Source organism: Giraffa tippelskirchi, chromosome 9, assembly GCF_054371585.1.
Source record: "Giraffa tippelskirchi isolate mGirTip1 chromosome 9, T2T-mGirTip1v1.2.pri, whole genome shotgun sequence".
Classification (NCBI taxonomy): domain Eukaryota; kingdom Metazoa; phylum Chordata; class Mammalia; order Artiodactyla; family Giraffidae; genus Giraffa; species Giraffa tippelskirchi.
In genome coordinates this window covers 161,523,008-161,546,142 of record NC_137283.1, presented here as the reverse complement: position 1 = coordinate 161,546,142, position 23,135 = coordinate 161,523,008, and the positions used below count along the sequence as shown (strand labels likewise).

Sequence of the window (23,135 nt, the reverse complement as noted above, 5' to 3'; positions counted from 1 at the left end):
GCGAAGAGCTGACTCATTGGAAAAGACCCTGATGCTGGGAAAGATTGGGGGCAGGAGGAGAAGGGGACAACGGAGGATGAGATGGTTGGATGGCATCACCGACTCAATGGACATGGGTTTGGGTGAACCCCGGGAGTTGGTGATGGACAGGGAGGCCTGGCGTGCTGCGGTTCACGGGGTAGCAAAGAGTTGGACACGACTGAACGACTGAACTGAACTGAAGACTCAGAAAATCTAAGTCATGCTATATATGCCACTGACATAATTACCTGTATTAAATTTTCACTAACTCAAAGTGCACATTCTACTATAATTTAATATTCTTGGAAAGCAGTTTAAATGTGAACTTTTTAAAATGTAGAATACAGCATGTTTTTTGAGATCATATAGCTTTAACTTATTAAAATGGAAGCTTCTCAGGTGGCACCAGTGGTAAAGAACCTGCCTGCCAATGCAGAAGAGGTAAGAGACATGAGTTCAATCCCTGGGTCAAGAAGATCTCCTGGAGGAGGAAATGGCAAATCCACTCCAGTATCCTTTCCTGGAGAATTCCATGGACAGAGGAGCCTGGTGGGCTACAGTCCATAGGGTTGCAGAGTTGGACACGACTGAAGCAACTTAGCACACGTGCACTGGAAGCCAAAGTGCTGTCATATAAACCATTACCAATAGAATCCAGCAAAACCTAGTGGGGGTGAGGGCATTCCAGATGAACCCTCTCCCTGAGCTCCAAACACCTGCATCCAACCACCTTCTAAACAGGTACCCCTGACACATTCAAAATCAGATTCCTTATCTGCCTCCCCTCAGACGTTTTCCTCCTGAACTCAGAAAATGGCAAGTCCATTCGCTCACAGATCATATCCAATTCACTAGCAAGTACTATATGCTTACCTTTTAAAATATATACTGAACCCCACTTCTCACCACCTAGTTCCAGCCTCAAGCATTTCCCACTTTGACTACTAAAATAACCTAACTGGTCTCCCAGCTTCCACCTCTGCCCCCTGTCAATCTATTCTCTATTTTCCAGAGCCAGCCTACAATAATCCAAGCAATATGTCACTCCTCTGCTCAAAACTCTCTAGTGGAGCTGTTCTCAAAATTTTGGGTCTCAGGACCCCATCCTTAAAATATTACCACAAGGAGCCTAGAGAGCTTAAGTCCATGAGATTTGTATCTATTAATACCTACTATACTAGAAATCAAAAGTGATGTGTTTAAATTACTTTTGATTTGCTCAAAAAAACAGCAAACTCTATTACATGTTAACAGAAAACATTTCATAGAAAATACTCTATTTTCCAACAAAATAGTGAGGATGTGGTTTAAATGTCTTTCTTAATGGAGACAGTGGGATTCTCCTAGCTTCTTCTCAGTTCAGCCTCCTGCAGGATCACGCAGCCTCTGAACACTCCAATGTACACTCAAGCAAGGAGGAGGACAAGTGAAAAAGTCAGATAACATTATCGTAAATAATTAGACCTCAGAGACTTCCTAGGCCAGACCAGGTTTATCAGAACCCTGCTGGGATTTCGCATCTCAGTCACTGTGCCGCTCCCCCTCAACCTTTCTGCCCTCCTCGCCTGACCAAGCCACTGTGCCCACTCACAGCTGCAGCTGGGCCCACACAAGGAGATGCTGGTTCTGGTCTCGGTTTTGCACCAACCTCTTCTCTCCCCATAGAACACCATTCTCCCCAGACAGCACTACAGCTCACGCTGTAATGACCTCCTTAAATCTCTGCTCCAATGTCAATTTCTCAATGAGGCTCACCCCAATCTCTCTATTTAAAACTGCAATTTGCCAGTCCACCCAGAACACTCTGATTCCCTTTATCCTGTTCAATGTATCCTTATAACTCATACTGTCTAATATACCATAAAAGTATATACTGCCTACTGCCTGTCTCCTACAAAAGAAATGTAAACCCTGGAGGGGGCAGATGGCTCTATTTTTGCCCTTTGCAATATTCCCAACATCTAAACCCTTGGAGAAAACAGAGACTGAGCAAACCTCATTAGGGCTCTTGGCATACAAAGCTACAAACACTCCTGAAACCCCACTAAAGCATCAGTAGGTTATATGCTGACAACTCATTCCTCTTCCTTCTAAAGTAACAGGAACGGATTCACCTTCTCAAACGAGCTCTCTCTATTCTGGATTTGTGAGAGTCTATCATTAGCTTGGGCATTCCAGGTGGCTCAGTGGTAAAGAATCTGCCTGCCAAGCAGGAAATGCAGGTTTAATCCTTGGATCAGGAGAATTTACTGGAGAAGGGAACGGTTACCCACTCCAGTATTCTTGCTGGAGAATCCCATGGACAGAGGAGCCTGGTGGGCTACAGTCAACGGGGTTGCAAAGAGTTGGACACAACTTAGCGACTAAACCACCACCACCGACAGCAGTTGCTTAATAACACCTTTATTACACCAACGTTAAATTCCTCTGTTGTATTTTTAGATCAAATGAGAGATAAAATACACAAGAATCAAAATATGACTGGGAGCTCCTGCTTCCTCTGGGCTTCACATTCTGCTCGAGACTGGGCTTCCAAGAGTAGGCATGCTGACAAAACCCCCAGGAAAAGGGAGCCTACCAGAAAATGCACAAAGAAGCATCACCTCCCTACAGGAGAGAGTTTAAAATGAGCTCTCCTCTGTAAACAAACCAGCCAGCTGCTACTCGGTCTCTATTTCCCTTTATCCAGACCTTCTCCAGGGCTGCCTGGAATGCCACAGCACGATTGCACTGGGGACTAAACGGAGTTCCCTTACAACGGGAGGAGAGGAGAGTCATGAGATCAGATCCTTTCTGAAGGATGCATCTCCCTACAAAGTCTGCCCTGTAGGACAGCACATTATGACTCCAGTCTGGGTACATGGATTTCCTTACACATACACACTATTCTCATCTCCACTTCATAGTTCAGAGACTGGGATTTGGGGACTAAATACTTTCACCAAACATCACATAACTTGAAAGTTAAAGTCAGGATTCAAACCCAGGTCTGTCTCATACTTTATTGCTCCATCTCCCAAAATTAAATTTGGCTGCTACTAGAACAAGTGGTCTAGATAATGGGAAAAGCAGTGATGGCAGACAGTAAGAGCCAGACAGAAAAGGGGGGGAAAAAAGATGTGAACACGGTCCAAATCAAAGATATGCAGGGAAACACAGAGAAATATATATGCAATAATAACTAAGGACAGGAAGAATGGTACAATCCAAATGAAAGTCAAAGGAAATTCCCATTTAAGCTCTGCCAGGGACTGGCTGCACATTCTCCAACAAATCGTGCAAGCTTTCAATAGCCTACAAGGACTTTCATCTCTAAGGACATCTAAGATAAAGAAATCTAGACCTAAGCTTCTGAGTTAGGAAAAACTATTTCACATATGTAAATATTTGTAGAGTATCTGACATATAAAAGATGCTCAAGAAGCTATTCCTGACTGAATACGACTCATCTTTCTATGGTAAAGGCACCATGCCGGGGACACACTGTAAGCAACATGGTCCAGGCAATCCTGCAGTAAGAACTGGTCTCTACATAAACAGATTATAGAGTGCTAGCAGTGATTGATGGATGTGGCTGAGTGTCCTGGGATATAAATACCTGGGCCTGAACAATAGACAAAGCACTTTTTGGAGAGCAAGCCAGAGTTCTATAGTTTCATTTGGTTCTACAGTCTGAAAGACTGAAGGCAAAAGGAGAAGAGGGCAAGAGAGGATGAGATGGTTGGATGGCATCACCAACTCAATGGACATAAACTTGAGCAAACTCGGGGAGACAGTGGAGGACAGGAAAGCCTGGCGTGCTGCAGTGCATGGGGCCGCAGAGTCCGACACAACTGAGCGACTGAACAAGTGGGAAAAGACCAAGCAAGGGAAAACTGGATTCTAGATACATAAACTCGCACCTTAATCATTATGAAGAAAAGGAGAATAAAAGTGAAAAAGCATGGATATATATCACTATTACGATACATAATTATGTTGATGGATCTGATACACGAAAAAAGCTTAAAATATAGTCTTCTGTCCCACTTAAGGATTTTTTTCCCAAATCTTAGTTTTCTGACTTATTTTTAGTAACATCTATGATTATTCAGGCAAGTGGTTCTGTTTTTCTTGCTCTAGGTACTTCATTTACTCAAAAACTTCTCAAATACAGAGGTTATTTCTTTTTTCTTTATTAAAAAAAATAAGTGCCATACATTGACATGAATCCACCACGGGTGTACATGTGTTCCCCATCCTGAATCCCCTTCCCACCTCCCTCCCCATCCCATCCCTCTGGGTCATCCCAGTGCACCAGCCCCGAGCACCCTGTCTCATGCATCACAAACCAGAGGTTGTTTATTTTAGAGTTATTTATTATAGAGTAGCCATACTAAGGTTTAAAGATATGCAAGTTACCATTCAAATTGGGTATTTGTTCCTTGAAAACTATACGTATTTTCCCCCATGCAAAGTTCATAATGAAAAGACTTTCTAAGAACAAAGTTGTCTTTACCAAAGCCCACCTTGATAGGGACAAGTAGAAAAATACTTATATAAACCAAAATAAAAAAAAAACCTCATTTCTAACAACACCGTACCACCTTTATCACACTGAAAACTGAGTGAAATTCCATCATTAAAGAGGAAACCCTACCTTAATAGTGGTTTGAAGCCAAATCCCTTTGAAGACTAATAATTTCATTGACAAGAAAAGGATAAGATGTACACTAAAAATCCCTCAGTATACTTTTTTTAAAGCACCTGATGAAAAGAGCCAATTCACTTGAAAAGACCCTGATGCTGGAAAAGATGAGGGCAAAAGGAGAAGGGGGCATCAGAGGATGAGATGGTTAGACAGATGGCATCACCAACTCAATGGACATGAATATGAGAAAATTCCAGGAGATAGTGAAGGACGGGGAAGCCTGGGGTGCTCAGTCCAAGGGGTTGCAAACTTAGCAACTAAACAACAACAAGGTGGAAAAGGCCATGTAAGGTCCCAACCCAGGGATCAAACCCAGGTCTTCAGCATTGCGGGCTGATTGTTTATCAGCTGAGCCATAAGGGAAGCCCAACAATACTGGAGTGGGTAGCCTATTCCTTCTCCAGCGGATCTTCCCAACCCAGGAGTTGATTCGGGGTCTCCTACGTTGCAGATGTATTTGTTACCAACTGAGCTATCAGGGAAGCCCATATAAGTTCTCAACATCTGGTCAATTCATAGGTGCCTGGGGACACTGGTAGGAACCTTCAGTAAGACAGCAGAGTATCAATACTTAAAAAGTAAACCCACTTTCAAAAGGTCAATATTAAATGGAACAAATTTTGAAAGAAACTTAATATACTTCCTGCATTCTGAACATGTTGTGCAGTTTTCTTATGAAAAGAATGACACTTTCAAGCCAAGCAAGCTATTTACACAGTCAACACACCACCACCTTCCTTAAGAGTTGTAATTACAGTAGCTTGAGATAATTTAATGTAATGTGCATATAAAATTGTCTCTTAAGGACAACTTAAGAGAAAAACTTTGCTTCTCCAGGTCTTTATTCAGAATTAACCTAAACAAGTAGATTAAACTTTACTTTTTAAGAAATTTACAGAAGAGCTGACTAAAGACTTGTAAATAAAAATCTATGATAAAGAATATAAAAATTGTTCAAAGTTCAATCTTTGGAGAAAAAAAAATTATAGTGTCTCAGCCTCCATTTCATCATCTATAAAATGAAGTTATTAGAAGCTCCACAGGATTGCTGGAAAGATTAAAGGAGATAATGGAAAGGGAGAGAGAGACAGAGAAGGAGGGAGGGAAGGGAGAGAGGGAGGGGAGGAAGGGAGAGAGAGAAAGAAAAAGGAGGAGGGAGGAAGGGAAGGAGCAGACATGCCTGATGCGTAAGTATGTCCATATCATCATCACTATCAATGACGACTGTGATGTAAAATGATATACTCTGGAAATGCTATATCCTGACAGGTGGGTCTGAAAGACAGTATTTGCTGATCTAACGAGTAGCTGTTACAAAAAATCTGTAATTGATCTCTTTGCAGAAGCTATAAGGCATAAAAGATACTTAGAAAAGGTACCTACCAAATACTGTTTGCAAATGACTTCTTACAGGTTAATTCACCACAAATGGCAAAAGGAGACAGAGTAATAAAGCGACATCTTAATTTTTCCAACTCATTTTTACTAAGCTCTTCCTCAAATATTCAAACATATAATCGGAAAATCTTACAAACTACTCGAAAAAAAAAAAAAACCCACAGTACACTTGGCTTATAAAAATAACTCTTGAATACTTGGGAGTGACCGTCCTCTACAGCACCTTTCCCACAAGACTCTTTTTAAAAAAGGTGTTTGCTCCAGGATCCGACTTGTTTAGGTTTAACCACTTCTCAGGACCTTTAAGATTATTTTAACATCAAATGAATAATTTGAGGGAAGGAAGTTGAGGAGACATTCTAGTTTGTAATATACCTTTATGTAACTACAACTTAATACCTTAAAATATTCATCTACACAAAAACAAACAACACAACACGAAAGGATCACATCTTACACTGTCGTCTTGAAACTGCAATATTACCGTGGACACTCCACTGACAAACTTGCAATTTTGAGCTAACTCAGTGATATGACTTTTCAAACACGTAATTCTAAAATCCATCTGGAACTCATAATCGTAGATGCTCCAGGTGTTTCAGATTCTGACATAGACAATCTTGAACTAAGTTGTGGCTAGCTTTATCATAGTAATAGATAATCTTGAGCTAAAATGCGACTACCTTTATCACAATAATAGATTTATATGTGAATGGAAGCACAGCAGTAAGACAAACAAAAGCCTTTTTTAAAAATAAACCACCATCAATGTCTATGGAAACTGAATTCAATGTCAGCTTACAAATAATTAATTATACTCAACCTACTACAAATAGAACAGTTTCAAAGAAGTACAGTAAGTCTACAGGTGTGTACACACATATATACACATGTGAGCAAATACATACACAATGCTTATATATCATTAAAGTCATGTTATAGACATACACTGTATCTTTATATACAAATATTATATGTACAAAATATATATTTGAACTATATCAACATACATATTATATATGTACACAAGTTATATATGGTCCATATACCTTATTCTAACTTTATCCTGTATGTTAAGTACATGAAATTTTATAGTTTTTTTCTGAAACTGAAAATACAGTTTCCCATATACCAATTTACTGGATCAGGAGGATCAAGAGTTAAAATAATTATACTTCTCTCACAAACGTACAGCACAAAGAATAGTATCTTTAGGGTCTATCACAGTTTACTTCCACCAAATAAACCAAAAGACCAAGCATACATCAAAGAAGAGAGAAGATGATTTATTTTAAACTTTGCAAATTTCAGAGATAGTTAAACACTCTACCATCTTCAACATTCATGGAAGCTTACTTCTCATATGGATGTTATTACAATCAATCTACCACTAAAGTAATTTAAATGAAACTACTTCCAATGGCAAAGATACACTTGCTGGTACTTGTTTTAATAAGAAAAAACAATACTCCTATTTCTTGTTTTCTTACCCTCAGTCTCGTGTGCACAACTTTAATAAGCTGTTTCCTAAACATAAAATTTCTAAGACTTTTTTCTTCCTTCTATTCTTGCTCTCTCAATCAAAAAATATTCAACTTCCATATTTACTTTAGAAGTAAACACTTCCATAATTCTATACTTAAAGAGAACACACTGATAAGACTACAGTGAGGGGGGCACTCTCTGCCCTGCTTCTGATGTCTATGTCAGAAGCCTCTCTGTCCCTTTGCATACTTTAATAAAACTCTGCTACACACACACACACAAAGAGAACACAGACTTATTACAGGTATACTCTTACGATATAATGTACCATACTATCCAGAAAATAAAATCTGTCAGAACAGGGTTGTGTAACCAAGCAAAATTCGACAACCTCCTAGAGGTAATTCTTATTTCCCTCTGGAACCCAGTGATTTCTGTAAGTATATTAAGAAATATTTTTATATTTTCCAGTGGCCTTTTACATGCTAAACATTTACCATCCTCCGACAGGCCTCATTTTCCAATAGTACAAATAATTCTCTAAATTTGGACACATATCTGTTAACAAATATGTGTATCATGGGGGGAAGCGCACCTCAAAATACATGCAACAATAAAACCAAGATTCAAGATTAAACACTCTAAACACTGCATGTTGGATCAAGGGTTAAGCTATTTCTAAGAAATGACAATCATTAATTACTTAAAAAAATGACAAAGTCCACATTTCCCATAATAGAAATTCTACCATTCTGTGCTTAAATTTTATAATATAAGCTGTTTAAATATAAAATAGTAAAGACTGACAGTTTATATGACAGACATTCTATCAATTCAATGTTACTTATGTGTTTAGTTGCTCAGTCATGTCTGACTCTTTGCGACCCGTTGGACTGCAGCCCACCAGGCTCCTCTGTCCATGGGGATTCTCCAGGCAAGAATACGGGAGTGAGTTCCTATGCCCTCCTCCAGGGGATCTTCCCAACCCAGGTCTTCCACATTGCAGGCAAATTCTTTACTGACTGAGCCACCGGAGAAGCCCAATGGTACTTATAAACCGAGATTATTCTGCATCCTTTAAGATTGTACTCCATCATATAAACGGTAGAAATATGAATTACATGGCATATAACAGTAAGTGTGGTAAACGGATTTCAATTCATTACGCTCACCAATGTGCGGGCTTTCTTGGTGGCTCAAATTGTAAAGCATCTGTCTGCAATGCAGGAGACCAGGGTTCAACCCCTGGGTTGGGAAGATCCCCTGGAGAAGGAAATGGCAACCCACTCCAGTATTCTTGCCTGGACGGAGGACCCTGGTGGGCTACAGTCCATGGGGTCACAAAGAGTCGGACACGACTGAGTGACTTCACTTTCTTACCAATGTGCTGATATATAAAAAGGCAGCAATATTTTAGAATTTTAATAAAATATAAAACTGTGTTAAAGGTTTCATGTGTAAAGCATAAGCAACTTCAAACCAACCATCTCTGACTCTTATTAAACAGAACACTCAAGTGTCATTCATCTCAACTAAACAGACCAAGCAGAATACCCTGGGATTCCTATGTTCTCCTCAATGTTGAAACGGGTGGATAAATTTAAAGCCTGTTCTCTCAAGAGTTGCTTTATAGGCAATTTTCTCCCAGTATCAAGGTCTGCAATTTCCATTTGGCTGCCAGTCTGCGATTAAATTCATCACCTTTATTATAAAAATGTGCTTTACTCCATGGCCTGCTGCACAAGAACTGTAAGGAAAACATTTTTCACTGCTAACACCGAATTCATCCTAAGGCAACCACCACATCCCCATAGATATTAGCCCCCTCAACCTGGTGCAGTAGCCTATCACTCACGAAGGACCTGAAACAGGTCCTTTGTGTAACCCACAAAAACAATGAGAGTCTACAGAAATGACATGGTTTCAGTTTTTAAACTAAAATGCAACCAACTTCCTAACTTTCACAATCAGTGTTGTTGCAAATCAATTAACCACAAATGTCAATATACAGAGTATTTTCAAATTCCAATACAGAGACAAAATGCTTTTTTAAGTGTTGGATAATTAAGTATCCATCTTTACCCTATCATTTAAAAGTTTATGGTTTGTATTGTAGTTTAACTTTCACTATCTGGGCAAATAACCAATGGTCAAAGAAAATTATAAGATATATCTGTTTATAGAACACTTCTATCTAACTTTACCTTCTTAATAAGTCACAACATAAACTTCAAAGGAAAAAAAAGTCAGAAAAGAAATAAAAATGTTTCCAAAATAATGGCATTACAATTATTCACCATGGCATATTTAGGACAACAATACTACTTACTTGTGAGATTTAAATTTTTTAAATATTATCTATAAAATTAACATTTACAAACTTGGCCTGTAAACCAAAAGTTCAGAAATCTCTTATTTTCAAGTTAATTTGACAGTATTCATTTTAGAATTTACAGGGAAAAAAGAGAACTCAATTTCACATTAAGTGAAGCTTGTAATAAGAGAAATTATCACATCATACATAGTGAACCTGGACTTTCCAGGTGGCTCGGTGGTGGAGACATAACTGCATCTGCCAATGCAGGAGATCTAAGAGACCCGGTTAGATTCCTGGGTTAGAAAGATCCCCTGGAGGAGGGCATGGCAACCCACTCCAGTATTCTTGCCTGGAGAATCCCATGGACAGAGGAGCCTGGCAGGTTACAGTACACGGGGTCACAAAGAGTTGGACAGGACCGAGCGAATTAGCACATACGCATGTACAATGTGAACCTAGAAGAAATCTTCATTTTCCTGCTAGGAAATGTGGTCCCTTTCCATCTTCACCTGTGCACGCCTCTGTCTCAGCAGTTAAAGCACTGTACTGCACTTCTCAGTCCATGTCTATCTCCATTCCATTGTATGTCTCCTTAAAAACTGGACTATGCCTTCTTCATCTTTGTATCTGCAGCAAAGTACTAGATTTTTTTTTTTAAGTGTACTGAAAACTAAATTATAGCAGAAGTCAACATAAGTTTTCCTAAAACTACACAGATGACTATCCACTAAATTTATAGTGTTAGTCAAAACCAGTATTTTTTAAACGGAATAGAACACGAAAATACTACATTATACCATAGGTAATAAAAATTACTATTTCATGACGCTTCCATTTCAGCTATTATATAAATATTTATGTATGTGTGCATAACAAAGTATGTCTCTTCCTAGGAAACATTTAAAAATTTAAGGTATATACCTCTTCTGGTTCATATATATACCATTTGTTCTGGTTCACTTTTATACTGTCAGGATATATATACTTGTTATTCAACAAATAATGTTAACAATCAAACAAGACTCAATTTACAAAATGAAAGATTTTAACTTCTCATACCCCCACCACCCTGTAAAATAAACAAAACTGACCCTTGAACAAAGAGACGAATAATCCAGTATTAACTTATGTTGGCCCTCTGCATCCAGTTTCTCCACAACTGTGAATTCAGCCACCCATGGACTTTGCTGTACTGTAGTATCTACTGTTAAAAAATGTCCACGTAAATGTCCCATGGAATTCACAACTGTATTGCTCCAGGGACAACTGTACCTTTTCCTATAACCTAAACACAAGCCTAGGATTTTCTACCTCAGATCTTACTTTCACCTTCCTTCATTACCAGCATTCTCTAACTGATCCATTTATCCATCCTCGACTCTCTTGCCCTTTAGGTCTTTAACTTAAGACAAAGTTTCTTACAGACATCTCTTTCAACCTGTACAGAACATCAATGCAAACGTGCCTAAGTATTAGTACAGCAATGAGAGAGAACCCTAACTGAGTATTCAGAACATACCACATGGCTTTCTCACTTTCCCTTCTCTTTATCTTGGACTTGACCACATTGTTCAAAAGACACATGACCTATAACGAAAGGCGGGGGGCAGAGCGAGGGGGAATAACTTTTAACAAATGACTTTAAAAGATTTGTATAAAATATGGACAGTGAAAGCTCTTATGCAAATAAACACTAAACTGTTCCTAGACCTAGATTCAGTCTGCAAGAAAATGCTGAAAGAGACTACAACAAACTTAAGAGAACCTGACTTAAGAGAACTGACTTAACATCAGTTTAATGACAATATCACTGTGTCTGTGAGATGCTTAGTTTTACTCTTTAGAGGAAAAGCTAAAACACGGTAGGCAGGTATTTCAAGTAATGAAATAAAATTTAAAATAACTGAGACCACTCACATCAGAAGGTAGACACCTTATGCAAATTATCAGTCCTGATATAATTCTCCACAGAGGGGATCAGGCCCCAAAGTACCTTCTGGCCAGTAATATAACTTAATATAACTTACAGATATACTTCTGCCACAAGAGCCAAAAGAGCTATCACTTCTGAAACCAGTAGTTTCTAATCTGCCAAATGTCTTCATAGCCTTTGTAAATAAAATGCATTTACATACTATACAACGAAAGCACGGAACTGTGATCTCTAAGATTCATTTCAGCTTTAAAATCTGAATTATGAGGTTTTTCTTTGAACAAGGACAAAATTTTTTTTAATAAAAATCTTTCAGGCCTTCCAAGTGAAATCCAACCCTTGTATTTCCCCCTTTTGAAAGGCTGCTGCAAACTATAAATGTCATCAAAACGTCATTTTATAAGACTGAGTAACTACTGTACCGACAAAGAGAGCTACCATCTTTTATGCATAGATTAAAATTGAAGTTCCAGAAAACACTCAACAGGTTACTGATTTACAGACCTCAAAAAACTACTGCATCACTGCATCTCCATGTTCATTAAACAATCCAAATAGTTTTCTTTTCAAAATGTAACAATTCTTCTTCACCTTAAAATTCAGTAGTTCCCAAATTTAAAAATTTTACACTTAAGCCAGTCATATATTAGTACACCAACATATTTCTATATGCATATCTATTTCAAAACATGTTTTACTCTGCTGTTTAAATTGTCAAAATTCTGTTTTTACTTTCAGGACTTTAGTTTTTTTAAACAGCAAATCTACATTGTTATTTAAGTAACATACATTGATTCAAATAAAATTCACTATTGAAACTCTCTGTCTCAGTTGTTATATAAAGCCAGAAAGGACACTTGCTTCAGGACAGAATATGAAATAGTCCCAAACTAAATGAAGTTTAATTGTCTTTTCAAAGGGTACTTTGATCTGACTTGAACCAGCATTCTCATTCAAAATCAAGATTCCCAAACAATTATTATGTAAACTTTCCCCTCTCTAGATAGACAGGTCTTTATAATCCTCTTTCTAGTATTTCCCATAATATATCCTCAGACCATTTGTTCCAAGAAGAAAAAAAAAAATGCATTCTTTTACCCAATTTCAGAAAATTCTTGGTTGCACGTCCTGTATATTTAATGTATCAACACATACTGAATTCACAAAAGAATATGTAGTACTTCTTTGACTACAGAACCCTTCTATTCTCAGACCACCTGAAGAAGTCAGCATTACAAGAAACAGGCCTCAAAAACACTTTCCTAAAGCCTCTCACAAAGCACAATTAAATGAGCACATCTTCCATCTCTCCCCTCCAACCTGAGAGTGCAATCTCTCAAGCCATTAGAGCCAAAGCAAATGGAGAGGACAATGAAAACCAGACGTCAAGGAAGACCCATACCACACGGGCAGACCAAGATAGGCTGGCAACTCACCTCTAGCACACAGCTGAAACTCACCCTTCTAGAAGCTTCTCTTCACACATTCCCTAATCCAGAAATCCTTCTCCTCCCTGCACCTAAACCCAAAACAATAACCAACAGACACACACAAAGAAACTAAAAAGCATCAAAATAAAGCGGTAAGTAAGACAATGGCACCCCACTCCAGTACTCTTGCCTGGAAAATCCCATGGACGGAGAAGCCTGGTAGGCTACAGTCCATGGGGCCGCTAAGAGTCGGACACGACTGAGCGACTTCACTTTCACTTTTCCCTTTCATGCACTGGAGAAGGAAATGGCAACCCACTCCAGTATTCTTGCCTGGAGAATCCCGGGGACCAGGGAGCCTGGTGGGCTGCCGTCTATGCGGTCACACAGAGTCGGACACGACTGAAGCGACTTAGCAGCAGCAAACCCAAATGACACAGAACAAAAAGCCAAAGCAGGTATGCACAGATTTAAAAAAGAAGTGGCAAAAAAACACAAAAGAACACACAAGAGAAGACTCTACACGTGGACATCACCAGATGGTCAACACTGAAATCAGACTGATGGACTGAAATCAGACCAAAGATGGAGAAGCTCTATACAGTCAGCAGAAACAAGACCGGGAGTTGACTGTGGCTCAGATCATGAACTCCTTACTGCCAAATTCAGACTGAAATTGAAGAAAGTAGGGAAAACCACTAGACCATTCAGGTATGACCTAAATCAAATCCCTTACGACTATACAGTGGAAGTGATAAATAGATTCAAGGGACTAGATCTGATAGACAAAGTGCCTGATGAACTATGGACGGAGGTTTGTGACATTGTACAGGAGACAGGGATCAAGACCATCCCCAAGAAAAAGAAATGAAAAAGGCAAAATGGCTGTCTGAGGAGGCCTTACAAATAGCTATGAAAAGAAGAGAAGCGAAAGGCAAAGGAGAAAAGGAAAGATATACCCATTTGAATGCAGAGTTCCAAGAACAGCAAGGAGAGATAAGAAAGCCTACCTCAGTGATCAATGCAAAAAAATAGAGGAAAATAACAGAATGGGAAAGACCAGAGATCTCTTCAAGAAAATTAGAGATACCAAGGGAACATTTCATGCAAAGATGGGCACACTAAAGGACAGAAATGGTATGGACCTAACAGAAGCAGAAGCTATTAAGAAGAGGTGACAACAATACACAGAAGAACTCTACAAAAAAATCTTCGTGACAGATAACAAGAGTGTGATCACTCACCTAGAGCCAGACATCCTGGAATGCGAAGTCAAGTGGGCCTTAGGAAGCATCACTACGAACAAAGCTAGTGGACGTGATGGAATTCCAGTTGAGCTATTTCAAACCCTAAAAGATAATGCTGTGAAAGCGCTGCCCTCAAAATACCAGCAAATTTGGAAAACTCAGCAATGGTCCAGGACTGGAAAAAGTCAGTTTTCATTCCAATCCCAAAGAAAAAACGCCGAAGAATGTTCAGACTACTGCACAACTGTACTTATCTCACACGCGAGCAAAGTGATGCTCAAAATTCTCCAAGCCAGGCTTCAATAGTACATCAATTGTGAACTTCCAGATGTTCAAGCTGGATTTAGAAAAAGCAGACGAACCTGAGATCAAATTGCCAACATCTGCTGGATCATCGAAAAAGCAACCGAGTTCCAGAAAAACATCTACTTCTGCTTTATTGACTACGCCAAAGCCTTTGACTGTGTGGATCATAACAAACTGTGGAAAATTCTTAAACAGATGGGAATACCAGACCACCTGAACTGCCGCCTGAGAAATCTGTATGCAGGTCAAGAAGCAACAGTTAGAACTGGATGTGGAACAGACTGGTTCCAAATTGGAAAAGGAGTATATCAAAGCTATATACTGTAACCCTGATTATTTAACTTTTATGCAGAGTACATCATGCAAAATGCCAGGTTGGATGAAGCACAAGCTGCAATCAAGATTGCTGGGAGAAATATCAATAAACTCAGATATGCAGATGACAACACCTTTAGGGCAGAATGTGAAGAAGAACTAGAGAGCCTCTTGATGAACGTGAAGGAGGCGAATGAAAAAGCTGGCTTAAAACTCAACATTCAGAAAACTAAGATCATGGCATCTGGTCCCATCACTTCATGGCAAATAGATGAGGACACAATGGAAACAGTGACAGACTTTATTCTGGGGGGTCTCCAAAATCACAGCAGATGGTGATTGCAGCCATGAAATTCCACAACACTTGCTCCTTGGAAGAAAAGTTATGACCAACCTAGACAGCATGTTAAAAAACAGAGACATTACTTTGCCAACAAAGGTCCGTCTAGTCAAAGCTATGGTTTTTCCAGTAATCATGTATGGATGTGAGAGTTGGGACTATAAAGAAAGCTGAGTGCCGAAGAATTGATGCTTCTGAACTGTGGTGTTGGAGAAGACTCTTGAGTGTCCCTTGGACTGCAGGGAGATCAAACCAGTCAATCCTGAAGGAAATCAGTCCTGAACAGTCACTGGAAGGACTGATGCTGAAGCTGAAACTCCAATACTTTGGCCACCTGATGGGAAGAACTGTCTCATTTGAAAAGACCCTGATGCTGGGAAAGATTGAAGGCAGGAGACGACAGAAGATGAGATGGTTGGATGGCATCACTGACTCCATGGACATGAGTTTAAGTAAGCTCAGAGCATTGGTGATGGTCAGGGAAGCCTGGCGCGCTGCAGTCCATGGGGTCACAAAGACATGACTGAGTGACTGAACTGAAGTGGCAAAATATTGGAATGGGGGGTGGGAAAAGGATAAGTTCAAGAATATGAATATATGTAGCAAGCATAGCAATCTATCACATTAATACACACTAAACATAAATATAGAGACATATAGAAGAGAAGAAAAAATCCTAAGAGTAAGATATAAAGGGAAAAACCCTTAAATGGGTCTCCCATTATCAACAGGACAGAAGCTAAACTCCAGGCACTTAAGCTTATCTACAGTAGAGAACTGATCCTACTTGGCATGTCCTAGCTACCTCTTTAACAACAGTCTTTAGTTCTCTCTTGTTTATATGACTTTATATTACTTTTTTTTTTTTTTTAAGGTGGGGGAGGTGAGCTGTGAGGCTTATAGGATCTTAGTTCCCTGAGCAGGATCAATCCCACGCTCCCTGAAGTGGAAGCACAAAGTCTTAACCACTGGACAGCCAGGGAAGTTCCAACTTCATTACTTTTATTTCATGCTACCCACCCTACAAAGGGGCTTCCCTTGTGGCTCAGCCAGTCAAGAATCCACCTGCAATGTGGGAGACCTGGGTTCATTCCCTGGGTTGGGAAGATCCTCTGGACAAGGGAAAGGCTACCCACTCCAGTATTCTGGCCTGGAGAATTCCACGGACTGTATAGTCCACAGGGTCACAAAGAGTCGGACACAACTGAGCAACTTTCACTTTTCTTTCTACCCTACAAACAGATGGGGAAACAATGGAAACAGTGACAGATTTTACTTTCTTGGGCTCCAAAATCACTGCAGATGGTCAGCCCTAAAGAAATCAACCCTGAATATTCACTGGAAAGACTGATGCTGAAGCTGAAACTCCAATACTTAGGCCACCTGATGCGAAGGGCTGACTCACTGGAAAAGACCCTGATGCTGGGAAAGACTGAAGGCAGGAGAAGGGGACGACAGAGGATGAGATGGTTGGATGGCATCACTGACTCAATGGACATGAGTTTGAGTAAACTCCAGGAGTTGGTGATGGACAGGAAGTCTGGCATGCCGCAGTCCATGGGGTCACAAAGAGTAGGACACGACCGAGCGACTGAACTGACTGACCTACCCTACTACTCAAACAACTTGAAGGTATGGAATGAATCTGAAGCTTTGTTGTATTTTTCCTAAGATGCCACACAATAGTATGCATTCAAATATCTGCAAATAGAATAAAAAACTTCAAATAAATACACTGTCATTAAAAGCTACTATGTGAAATATGCAACTGACATTACTCAAAAATTGCATGTCACATAATAGCAATCATTTCCTACTGGAATGCAACATAAAACGCTGATTTCCAAGTACCACATTACAAAAATAAAAGAATTACAACACTTAGTAACCTAAGGCTTCTTAAACAGTTAAGTATTAAACTTCTGAAACCACTGATACATCATCATGTAAGCTTCCTGAAAGCAAAATGATATGTACGATAGTGAAGAGTTAATAAATTAAAATGTACCTCTATAAGATGAACTGTTACCATAAAAACTGTATTGTTAAATGATATAAAATGCCAGGGGAAAATGCTCATGACATAATTTATTTCAAAAAATAATAATTCACATTAAGGTTCAAAGACAGCATGCTAGGATACTTCTCTGCCCTCACAGCACCACCCTTCCAAGGACTCGGAGGCCGCAGAGCACCTCACTGTGAACGGTGAATTAGGTTTGCGTTTCCAGGAGTTCGCTGGTGGTCCAGTGGTTAGGACTCAGCGCACTCACTCCCAGAGCCCAGGTTCAATTCCTGGTAGGGGAACTATAATCCTGCAAGCCATGTCACAAGGACAAAAAAAAAAAAAGCTTGCATCTTCAATTCTCTACATTTCAGGAATAACAAAAAAAAAGAGCAAAAGTCTGGGGGGGGGGTGGTAAACGCAAGCTATTATCCACTCTACAAAGGCACCACAGACGACCTCTTCTTCCCGGTCCTCCAAATATGAACAAAGTAAACATATCCATCCTTCTCTCTCATGGCTGAGTTCAACTTCAAGTAATGGAAGGAAAAATGGTATTTGACAACTGAGTTGGCAATTTAAAAAAAAAAAGCTCAGTTTAACAACTAGAAACATATAATTTAAATGCAGTAACTAATAGTAAAACATATATCTCCACAAATCAAAAAGTTCCTAAGAAGGAACTTAAAATTGCAAGCCATTTTCAAAGCAAAATATATAATACTCACCTAACCAAAAAAAGCTGATAAGGAATGCTATAAACGATAATAAAGTGAGACAAAATTACCTTTTACTGCTGATAATTTTTTATTACTACAATAAAACTACAATCTCCAAAAGAACTTTCTCTTTATACAACATATAACAGTAAACTATGGCACACATTTTTTTTCATACCTAGATTAACAAACCAAAATCAACTGTCTGGTTAAAGATTTTAGAACGGCAAAAGTAACATACAAACAGTACGTTTAAACAGACTTGACACAGTCCCTTTCCAAAACAAACAAAAGCCATTCAAACAACGAAGCTGTAAAGGCAGAAAATATTTCAGAATATTGCTATAATCGATCCAATGTCCTAAACCGTTCATATTTTATATAGTCAACATAGTAACACGTGGTCTCTTAAAAAAAAACTCTTTAAAGAAATATCACAACTGATTTAAGTACTACCCCCAAATTAAATTTAGCAACTAATATTTGTCATATTCCTGAACAACAACTCTTTTCTTACAATTTAAGGAAGAAAAATTTCCTATTCTGGCAAGAGAGTTCTCTCTCAACACATTTTAATCACTGAACACTGTCTTTTGTGTACTAATATCTCCATCTGCTGGAACATAACTTCCTTACTACCAAAGTTCTTAAGGACAAAAACTCTGCAGTAGAGATTTTGCAACTACTTAAAAATAAAATTTAATACTTAATTTCTACCTAGGGATTTTTTTTCCTCTAACTCATAGGACCTTAAAAGCTTAGACCTGTCCTTATTCTTTTACCAACATTATTCAGAAAAATTCACTAAGTTAAAACACTTTGCCTGCTACATTCTCTTCTCTCTCTATCCTTAGGCTTAAGATACAAAGCAGTAACCTGAACAACACAATCTTTTTCTTTTTAGGTTATCTTAAAGTTCTCTGTCTCTCTGGAACATATCTCCATAAACACACACACTCACTAACCCCTGATTATAAAATATATATATTCTCCCATAATTTCTGCTGGACATGAGGTAAAAACTAATAGTAACAGTAAAACAGCAAAAGAACTTAGCTAATAACTGACAACATCAAAAGCTCAAAAACAAGATTTGGTAGAAAAAAATACTATAAATTAAATAAAGCCAAAGAAAGAAGGAAGAAAATTATATCTATTGGAAGAACAAGAGCTCACTGGTTGCACCTATAATTTGGAACATGTCTAAAATATATTAAAAATGATTAAATATGTTCAGTAGTTTTACAATTATTAGTAATGTTATTATGAAAATATGTTCTTTACATTGTAGCATAAAGTAAATAGGAAATTCTGTCACTGTCAGAAACCACATTATTTTGGTGTTGGCAGAAAAAGAAAGATACAATTATAAAATTAAATAAATGTTAAAATTGAATTGACCGTACAAACATGAACTCATTAACTTAAAACAGAGACTGTCGAGCACTGTTCACAGAAAACGGCCAATGGCTTGGGAGTAACCTCACCCTGACAGCAACCAATATGTTGAGGGACTAAATTCACATCTCTAATACCATTTCCACTAAAAAAAAACAAAAAAAAAACCACCTTGCAGAAAGGGTTAATTCTATCTGTGGGGCAAGTGAGTTTGGGACATCAAACTGTCCCAGAAAGCAAGGAAGATTTCCGAAAGACACAAAAGCCAGTTAAGATTATCACAGGCCAAAACTGTGACAACTTGAACATCACAAAGAATATTAACTGCAGTGAGTTTATTAAGATTCTTGAGCCCTTAATAATTATCACGAAACACAGAAAAAATTCATTAGTCATCTTTTGAGCTAGCTAGCAAACCAACACTTTACTTTGAAAACCAACCAACACTTAATAAGAATAAGCATCTAACTCTGCCATTGGGAGCATATTCTAGGTTCCCTCACAGCAGAACCAAAACTGGGTTCCCAGGGGAAAGGGACACCCATGGTGTTTTACTTGAACCTGTGGATTGGGATTCCAAAGTAATAGATACAGAAGACAGAAAGGAACAAGCTCAGTAACAAGAAAGTTACATCGGTGTCAAAAAAAAAAAAGAGAGATGATTCTAGATTTAAGGCCTCAAGCTCTAACAATCAGATTCACTAAGTGATTCTGAGTCAGATTCTGATTTCCACAAGCCAATTCAGTTTTGAAGAATATTCTAGAGATAAAAGGAGATCTGAGGGGCTTCTCTGGTGGCTCAGCAATAAAGAATCTGCCTGCAGTGCCCAAGAGGCAGGCAATGCAGGAGATGGGGTTCGATCCCTGAGTTGGGAAGTTCCCCTGGAAAAGGAAATGGCAACCAACTGCAATATTCTTGTGTGGGAAATCCCATGAACAGAGCGCCTGGCAAGCTACACAGTCCATGGGGTTGCAAAGAGTCCAACAGGATCAAAGCAACTTGGCACACAAGGGGATCTGAATACAGATTGGTTATTACAAGAATTGCAGGATTAATCCATTTTGTTCAGTGTGAATTTACTATGTAGAAAACTTGTTAGTTTTTAAACAGATATATAAATATTTAGAGACAGAATGCTAAAATCTCTAATTTACCTTAAATAAATTAAAGTGTGGGCTTCCCTGGTGGCTCAGACAATAAAGAATCTGCCTGCAATGCGGGAGACCTGGGTTCAATCCCTGGGTTGGGAAGATCCCCAGAGAAGAAAATAGCAACCCACTCCAGCATTCTTGCCTGGGAAATGCCACAGACAGAGAAGCCTGGCGGGCTACAGTCCATGGGGTGGACACAAGTGCGAGACGAACACGCTAACACACACACAAAGTAAAGTGGGTGATGAGCAGTCAAGTTCCCAGAAAGTCTTCACTGTACTTGATGACACACATATATTTAACAGTATTATGTAAGTGTGGTTGAAACAAAATTTTCAAGTCTAACTATGTAAAAAATTCCCAAGATTCCCCAAACCAAGAGTTTCTTCAATTCTCTTTAATTCATACAGAAACGAAAGCAATTCTAAGTAATCAAAAACTGGACTGACAGGTAAAAACATGAGCCCCATGTGTTCTCAGTACTTTAATATGAAGACAGTAACTTACAGGTAAAGAAAAAAATAATTTGCATATGTTTATTTTCAGTTAAAACACCATTTAAAAAAACTCGAAAACGTTAAAATCTGAAACACAGAAAAATCAAAAAATATTTTTTCTTAAATATTTGGAGAAAATATAAGAATCTTTCCAAATTCCCTACTGTCTTAATTGTCCACAGTGTCCAAAGTCTACTTCCTTAAATGTATGCTTGCTAGTTTATCCCCCGAGATTTCATCATGGCATCCTGATCTAACCCAAGTCATCAATGGTTCCTCACAAGACAGAGTAAAACCTGAACTGTTCACCCCCGCGTTCAGAGCCCATCACGACACAGCTGTAAACTGGTTTCCCGGCTCCGCTCGTCTCTTCGTTCTCACTGCCTCTCTACACGCATCTGTCATCTCAACTAACCTCCTCGAAACACACTTTTATGAAAGTCTTTCAATCTCCCATCACTACTGTTTTGATAATACTTCACTTTTCCCTTCTGCTGGAACATCCTTTACCCTCCCATTCACCTCATTAAAAACCAACTAATAATACCATTCACCTATTAATACCAACTAAAGTTCCACTTCTTAAAAAATCCTTATTAGACACTTCGGCATAAAGTGACTTCTGAACTTCCAGAATGTTAGAAGTGAATGATTCTCCCGCACACAAAAACTAGCTGATATTCATTTGGATAATTTTCCCTTCTCCTTTTTTTTTTCCTTCTCTCATTCTCTACAAACTGCTTTGCTTCTCTGATCGCCCATCCTATGAAAAACAACCTGAAAATGCTGACAGAAGTTAGATGATGCTGCCTTATAGTCTAAGAAACTCTTTTGCATATAATATTCTCCATCCTCTGAGCATTTTGATTTGAAGTTACCAGTGTAGCTGATAATTCCACTTAGAAACTAAGGTTCAGAAAGGTTACAGATCTTGTCCAAGATCACCAAACTAATCAGTTAGCTGTAAAGTCATGAACAGATCCCAAGTCTATTAGCCAAAGAACTGTTACTACTTTGCAACATAAGTCTCTTTAGCATATGGACAGAAACACAAATTCATTTTCATGTTTATGCTGGCACACGCGTGTACACAGACCCACACGCAGTCAACACCTGAATACCTGTTCTAACAATGGGAGCATCACTGCAACAATGGTGATAGCAGCAGCTACACTAATAAAGGATTAGGGGCAGTTAATTTCACAGTAACATATATAGTCTTGGTTTGAAATTTTTATTTCTTCTAATTCTATCAGAGTGACACATTACCATAATACAGCAAGTAACGGTGGCTTATACTCTTTTGCATCTACTGGAAACAAACAGTGAAAGCTCCAGATGTAGGCCTTGGGAACAGGATGCAGGCGCTACCTACTGCAGCTCTATTTCCACGGGAGTTACTATCGTCCACCTTTTGGCTCTCATTAGAGTTGCCTACCTATGCTTGTAACCACCCAACGCTAATCTACAACTAATACAAGTTTGTATATTCCTGATTTGAATCGCCCAATAGTAAACTCTGACAGGTTTCCTCTCAAGTAGTTTTTAAAAATAGGAATTTACAGTAATAAAAAGTAGAAACAATACTCAATATTCACTAGATTTATTTGTACCATGATTTTAAGAGCTAAAGCTCTATCCTTCGGCTACTAATCAGTTTAAGTGAATGAGTTAAAATTGTGTTTATTATTAGCCCTTTAATTATTATAAAGATCTACCATTTAATAATGTGTGTGTGTGTGTGTGTATTATAGCTCCAAAACTATGACAAGCATTTTGCTGAAGCCCAACATATCACAGAAGCAGGAAAACCCTCATCTGGTTTTTTTCCCCATCATGTCTGCAACCCAAGGCAACAGAAGTTGTTCTCCTTCTCTGTTCC

The 23,135-nt window shown here is 38.7% G+C and overlaps 1 protein-coding gene and 1 long non-coding RNA gene across 17 annotated transcripts in view; both read right to left on the bottom strand.

Moving 5' to 3' along the window:
• QKI (QKI, KH domain containing RNA binding) overlaps positions 1–23,135 on the bottom strand; it is a 153,587-nt gene that overhangs the window by 118,302 nt on the left and 12,150 nt on the right. The window lies entirely within an intron of this gene.
• Positions 7,584–11,149, bottom strand: LOC145519764 (uncharacterized). Its single transcript, XR_014063880.1, has 2 exons — positions 9,399–11,149; positions 7,584–8,502 (listed from the first exon to the last, which is right to left on the bottom strand). It is a non-coding gene; the product is annotated as an uncharacterized LOC145519764 (long non-coding RNA).